We start from the raw sequence: 7,755 nt of genomic DNA on the forward strand, positions 1-7,755 counted from the left end.
TGTTTCCTCATTATTTTTTAGCTTTGAGCTTGGTTCAGATTGGACACAAGTTCCGAGCCTGTGAAGAAGGGAAGGGCCGATTTCCGAAAGAGCTCAATCAACGAAGGAAAATGAGCCCCAACCCCCTTGACCCAGTTTAATCGGTGACGTAGGGAAGCTGCTAGAGCCAGGCGAAGACGACCGTGCCTTGAACTTCCTCAAGCTTAGGCCCTAGCCAATACCCCCTAGCCGCCTACCTACTCGTGTTCGTAGCTCGATCGGAGGACTCGCTTACTTGTTAGCTAGCGCTATTCCACATCTTAGCTTTCAGGGGTGAAAGAACGTAGTGGTGAACGAAGTTGACTTTGACTTATAGCATTTCTCCTTCTCTTAGTTGAAGGCTTATCCATGAATCCGAACTTGAAGAACTTGAGGGCATAGGATTCAATCTAGCCACACTTTTCTGCCTTTGTCTTTACGACCTTGGCTCTTTCCATTCTCTGAGGTTCTTTCTATCTCGTAAGAGGTAAGGCTTTCCCGTCTTTACTCCCTGGGAAGCTAGACTTTCTTCTCTACTCATTTTGGAGAGGTAATCTGATGCCAGGCTGGGTGCAGTGGCCAAGGCAAGATTTGATACCCATCATCTCGAGGAGGTTCAGCAGCGCTCGAGAAAGCTACAAGTGCAACCCGAAAGCAATGAGGTGTTGGTTCTGCGTGGGTTGGATAGCTCACCGGTCATGGGAGAGACTTTTTGGTTCAGCTACTAAATAATAGATAAGTCATTTCTGCTTGACTATAGCCATCGGGGTCCCACTGGAGGGACATCTCAATCTCCAAAGTTTGAGAAAACCTGGTATTTTTGGCACCTAGTCGCTTCGAGATCCCTTTCGCCATTTGAAGAAGAAGAAAGAGATCTTGCGAGGTGCTGGTTCTGCGTAGGTTGGATAGCTCACCGGCCATGGGAGAGACTCTTTGGTTCAGCTACTAAATAATAGATAAGTCATTTCTGCTTGACTATAGCCATCGGGGTCCCACTGGAAGGACATCCGAATCTCACAGAGATACCCTAAATAATGGTCGCCTATTGGCCGGCCGGCTTTAAGCAACCTTCGCATTTCCTGCTGAGATCCCAAGTCTCCAAGTAGGCCCTCTTGGCCACCCACGACCTTGGCTTTTTAGAGCTCGGTGAAAACTCACCCCGTATTCCATGTGAGTCAGTTGACTTCGATTAGACCAGTTCTGAATGACTTCACTTAGTTTGCCATGTTCTTACAAGAAAGAATCTCTTCTCCGAATCGAATCTACGCATATTCGAATTCAATAAAGACTCTGCTTCCGGTGGTGTGGGACTAATGCAAGTGCTTTTGGGTTTTCAATCACGTGTTTTGTAGTCCCGAGTAGTTCCGCTTCTTGCTCGAAAAATGAGGAAAGACTTGTCGGAAATAGTTGGCTTGGTCCGACCAAGAAAGGCATGGGAGTTGACCCTGCTGAGATAATACACGGCCGGCTCCTACTCGATAGTTGAACTGGAATTGCCTTCTCTACCCACTGGTCCTGGCTTGACTTTATCACATAAACACTTCATTAGTATAGATCTGTAGCCCGTTCTGGGTCTTTAACCGAAACTGGGACTAGGCATGGAAAAGCTCGATCAACGTCCCAGGTATGGGCGGGGGAAAAGCTATTCTAGCATCAGCATGGATTGACCAGAGACTGGGAGTCATTGTCATCTTAGAGCTATGAGTCAGAACACTTTAGACAGAGAGGGAATGACGATGGGTAGCCAAACCGTGAGGCGAAGAACTCAACCGCTATACACGAGGGAGCAAGTGGAAAGAGTTTGAAACATCAACATCATCAAATACGGCTACTGAAACTGAGTCTGATTCCACTTCTTTCCTTTCCTTTAGCAAGTAATTCGTCTATGGCCCTGCTCTCTCTTCAACTTAGTTATTAGTACTTCGGAGTGGTGCTGACTCTCCGGCTTGGTTCCCGCCGGTTGTTGGAACGACGCGAGCCGGGGCCCCGGAGACACGGTCGAAGCACGCCCGCCCAGTGTGCTTCTTTCACGAAGAAAAAGCGGCTAAATGCCGACAAACCAACCAACCAACCGACGACGTCCTGTCAGAGGCGGTGAAAGCCCTATATATATAACGATAAAAAGACAGATACTTTAACCAAGGTATAGACCGGGAGTACTTACTCATAGGTTGCTTGACTTCGTGCCTATCACATCACAGCTTATACCTTTCATTTAAAGGCTCAAGCCTGGGGAGAAAGCCCGGTCTCGAGAGAGCAGACGACCAGTAGAGTAGGTGCTCTATCTCGTTCCTGCTGCATATGTCTAAGGTAATTCACAGTGCTAGCAGATCAGAAGTACGGAAGCGCCTCATACAGCTCGGACCGAAACCCGGGGGAAGTTTAGGAGAGATGGAGCATCTGAGTAGCTAAAGGAAGGGAAATCAACCGAGACCCCGTTAGTAGCGGCAAGCGAGAGCGGATTGGGGCTTTGAAGAAAAACAAAGACCGCAGGGAGGGTCCTTTTAAGTGGATGACTCGTCGGGCTGTCGGAGGGGCATTCCAACTCTATCTTAACCCGTATATGTAGTAGGTCTGATAGTTTTTTTCCGTATGAAAAGGAGGAAATTACGTCTGTGAGACTGTGGTACCTCCTGCCAGTAATGATTTCTCTTTTTGAGCACTTTCACTTTCATAAAAAGATAAAACTGGACTTTCACTTTAAGAACTGGAATTGCGATGAGCCTTCGAAGGCTGCGATCAGGAGCTGCTTAACATCATCTCTGCGCGCTTAGCTTTCTTTGCTCTTTGCTATCATCGTGCTATTGTCGGCTTCCTTCTCTTTAAGACTAAGACCAAGGGCTCTTACAGAGTGAACACGTCTTATTTCATTTTTAGAAATATCCCCCTCCTATGAAAACCCTATCAACCAAGAATCCAATGGAACTAGACACCGGAATAGCTCATGTAGAGGCACCTACGGCAGGATCCGTCATCTTGGCGGGAATTCTTTTAAAATTGGGAACCTACGGCTTTTTAAGATTTTCAATACCCATGTTTCCTGAAGCGCGCCTCCTTCCTAAAAATAAAATTGATTCTAGCATCCGGCTTCACCACTGCTGCCCGTTCTTGACGTTCTTGACAGCCCATCTTTGTCTCAGTAGAGTCTTTCAGTGGCATGTTTCGGTCCTCTTCCCCATTACTTAGAAAAAGTGAGCCACCGGTTCAGGTACAAGATACTATCATTACCGCCACAATTAGACATCCAACCCGTAAGCTCCTTTGGATCACTAAGGAAAATCTTTACTCACACCTCGCCTACCTGCACTGACTTTCCTTGCCTTACGAAAAGCATTTCAAAAGTTCTAAAAGAATTGGAGGCTTAAAACGAATGGTCAAAGGAATTGATGATTCGTGTTTAGTCTCCGATCTTCGCCACGTTGCAAGCGAAGGAGTGAAAGCTACTCGACTGTAATGTAAGGGGAGGACCTACAACGAGTTGCGGTTGCTCGCCAAAGAAGCCCCAAGAAGCATCAAACATTTCCGATGAGATCCATGGAGCTATTCTTAGATAGCAAGCACTAGCTCCCGGTGCGACTTCATAAAAAGCAATCAAAGATAAGATCGAAGAGAATGAAACGCACGTAGTGGTCATTATCTATCATAGCCAACTCCTTTCCTTCTATCAAGCCCACAAGCTTGAGTCTTCAACCGACGACTCCTTGTTCACTTTCCGCATCACCAAGTGGAAAACCATCAAAGGTCGATATCTTACCTTTAAAGCGGGTATAAGAATTGGAAGTCGGGTGATTAAATGGAAAGGTCAGCTGGAGCGAAAACCAATCAAACTCAGAAAGATAGGTAGATCGAGCGCGCTGAGGGAAATTCGAGAGATCCGGAGAAGCCTTTGTGGCACTAGTGGTACACAGAAGTCATGGGTGATCATTGGTCCGATGCTTCGGGCGAAACCTATTCCCAGGGTGTGACGGGCGGTTTGTACAGGGCCCGGGTACATATTCACCGCGGCATGCTGATCCGCGATTACTAGCGATTCCAACTTCATGTTCCCGAGTTACAGAGAACAATCCGAACCAAGAAGGCAGCTGCGACCTTAGGATTTATCTCTCTTCCTGCTGCTCCAAAACCTACTACTGAAAAAAAGGAAACCTGCTTTCAAAAGGAATGTGCTGTGAGGGAGAAGACAGCAAACTACTGACATTGTATCTATCCACCTCTCCAGACACAATATCTTGAGTACCTATGATGGTGACCACATCTGCTGGCATGTGATGTTTGGACACAGAACCGCGTGATTGATCCATCTGCGCTATTCCCTAAATAGAACAAGGGTTAGCTCTGCAGCTGGTCTACAAGCAAGGTAAGTAGGTCCATTGATGTGTGTAAAATGCAACATATAAAATACATCAAATAAGGCATAAAACTAACCCTTTTTAAGTACTAATGTTGGAAAAAGAGTGCTTTTGTCTTCCTTTTGTATTTTCAGGATTAAATGAGCTCAAATTCACAAAAGAAGCAAAAAGACAGCTAAATCTAACATAAATACAAGGAAAGGAACACAAGTGGATTGCCCGACCCCTCAACGGCATCCTCCCAAGCAAAATAGAGAAGACAGAAGACTGAACACGCCCCGTGCTCAGCCAGCACGGGGCCGTGCCCAAGAAGCAGCAGAAAAGACAAACCTATAGAAGCTTCTATTGCCCACCACGGGGCCGTGTCCAGCGGACACGGGGGCGTGGCGAAAGTACAGCAGGCGCATTAATTGTAATTGCGAATTACAATTAATGAAGAGAGAGAATGTCAGACAGGCACGGGGGCGTGTCCAGCGGACACGGGGCCGTGCCCAGCCTTCTGTTCAGCCTATAAATAGGAGTGCTTGGTTTCATTGCAACTCATCCCTTGGCACACCACCTCTCTCACACTTCATCCACCACCCACCACCACCATAACACCATCATCCACCACCATCATCCATTGTCCATCATAGAGTGTGTGAGTCGTCTCGGGATCCAAGATTGATCGTAAGAGTTCTTGACAATCAAGGCCATGTTTGCCTAAGTCTCTTACATAACTTGGTGAAGACAAGTGTTTAGTATAATACTTTTTATTTTTAATCTTTTGCACTTTTTATTTGGTTTTGTATTAATGACTTTAATAACTAGTTGCTTATGTTGAAGGTGATCTTTCCTTATCGTTTGTTCGTGGTGTCTTGACATTATTTTACTGTCTATATAAAATAAAAGATTTTCACCATTCATATCTCCACGGTCTATATGGAGGTATGTTGGCTACCTGGTCGGGGGTTAAGGGAACGGTTTGGTAAGGGTCTTGCCCTTGTTCAGCGTTTAGAGGTCCTGCAAGGGACCTGGGTCAAATTTAGTAGGATCTCCTTCAATGCCCATAGGTATTGGATGGCGGGGATCTAAACTCTTTGACCCCCTCATAAGTTAACTACTATTAATACTATAACCCGGCTATTTAGGACTGTATCCCTGCTGACTCAGACTACTTAGTCGAGGGTAACGTCACCGCCAAAAGCGGGGCCTACCATAATTTGCATTAATAACTTAATTCATTATCTTCCAATAATCCAACCCTTTAGGATTGTATCCTTGCTGACTCAAACTACTGGGTTGAGGGTAACGTCGCCTTCAAAAGAGGGGCCTACTACAATAACTAAGATAATCTCTTAAACAAGTGCAAAAGTGCGAAAATAATCAAAGGTTATACTAATACACGAGTCGGATCCAAGTGATTCATCTTGTCTATCTGTTTTTATTTTTATTTTATTTTTCAGCATTTAGTTAGTTTTTATTTTCTTAGTTTAAAAACCTTTTCTAACTTTTTGATTTGATTAGACGTTGAGGATAAACCGGTACTAAAAGCTCTTGTGTCCTTGGACGACCTCGGTATCTTACCAACACTATACTACGTCCACGATGAGTGCACTTGCCCATATGTGTGTTTAGTGTTAGTAAATATCGTGTTTTATAAATTTAAAACTTGGCTAAAAGTGTAAAAAGGGCTTAAAATATACATAAAAAATATAACACACTTCACGCGCATCAAGTTTTTGGCACCGTTGCCGGGGACATAAGGATTTTAAGAAAGTTAGGAATCAACGGCCTAATCATATTTTTATTTTTCTTTTTAATTTTTAGGATTTTTCTTAGTTTTTCAGATTCTGCAGAGCTCAGCACGGGCCGTGCCCGCTGAACACGCCCCCGTGCTCAATAATTGGAACTGGCAATCCTGTTTTAAGTCAGACAGTAAGCTGAACACGGGGCCGTGCTCACTCAACACGCCCCCGTGCCCAAGATTCACTTACTGAAAACAGAACCGTTAGATCCCGGCGGTTGGTAATTTCTGACATAAACATGAGTGATAGTAATTCTTTTTACTTTCGGCACTCTTATGGTACGTGGTGTCAATTATGTGGAGGCGAACATAAAGAGTTAGAATGTTACTTTCTAAATTATAGGCCCCACTACATAGACCCACCGATTCCTTATAACCTTAAGAGGGGCGAAAGTAAAAATAAGCACTATCTCTCCCTCGAATGCGCCCAGCCAGATATTCTAGGAGAAATGCTCCTTGACAAGTTATTTCAACTAGAAGAGCTAATTCTAAATTGGTCAAAAGAGCTTAGGAAGGATTTTATTGATCCGCCCCAAGACGATGACCATGAAGAAATGTTGGGATCGCATTCCGACAACCTCGTTGCTCCCAAAAATACCTTCATTCCTAGCAAAGACTTGGACGATAGTCGTCCCTGTGCCGATTGTGCCGTGAAGGACTCTCCATCGACTTCGTTCGGTGCATACATAGACCTGAGCGATTCGGCATACACCTTCTTTAACGAGAGCCCGGGAAAGGGTTGGACTTGTCCACCTAGAATGAAAATAGGAATTACCCTCACCGACAACCTCTTGCGTTCTCGCCTTAGTCTAGGACAATTAAGGTATCTTAGGCACTTTGGGGTTGTTCCAACCAATCAGGAGCCACCCGATACTAGTGAGTTCCTTAAAAAAACTTAGACAACTTCATAAAACAATCCCTCGACACGGGGTCGTGTCCAGCCAACACGCCCCCGTGTTCACCAAAAGATTCCCTTCTGATCAGTACGTCAGAATACGGACAAACTGTGTCAGAATTCCACCTGCACACGGGGCCGTGCCCAATGAACACGGGGGCGTGTCCAGGAGGCTGTCGTTTTCTATAAATGAAGCCAAGAATTCTGCACATTTGGACCAACTTGGGACAGAGATTTGAAGGAATCTTCTCTCAACTATCCTAGGTAAGTCCAAAAGAAGGTTCCAACAACCCATATTGTCCTTTCCTCTTTTAACCATTTCCTTCTTCTTCATCTTTCTCCAAGAACCTCCATTAAAGTTCGAATTTTTCAAGCTTTGTGGTAGGAATTGATGAGTTTTGATCAGAGAATCTTAGTAAAAGTATGTTGTAAAACATTGTTTTAAGTTACTAATATTTAAAAAGACCCCACAAGTTCAGAAAATAACTTAAAACTTCAAGTTTCTCTGCTCCAAAACTCTGCAGAAAGATGAAAACGGGGCCGTGCTCATTGAGCACGGGGCTGTGTCCGGTCTACTGTTTCAACAAATAAACTATCTTTAGTTTGTTTTTCGTAGAATGTCGAGTGAAAACAGCGAAACATCTTCCGTGCATTCATCAGACAACCGAAGAGGAAGGAGGCCCTCCATTGAAGCTACACTTGTGCAT

The sequence above is a fragment of the Helianthus annuus genome, chromosome 16 (assembly GCF_002127325.2).
Source record: "Helianthus annuus cultivar XRQ/B chromosome 16, HanXRQr2.0-SUNRISE, whole genome shotgun sequence".
Classification (NCBI taxonomy): domain Eukaryota; kingdom Viridiplantae; phylum Streptophyta; class Magnoliopsida; order Asterales; family Asteraceae; genus Helianthus; species Helianthus annuus.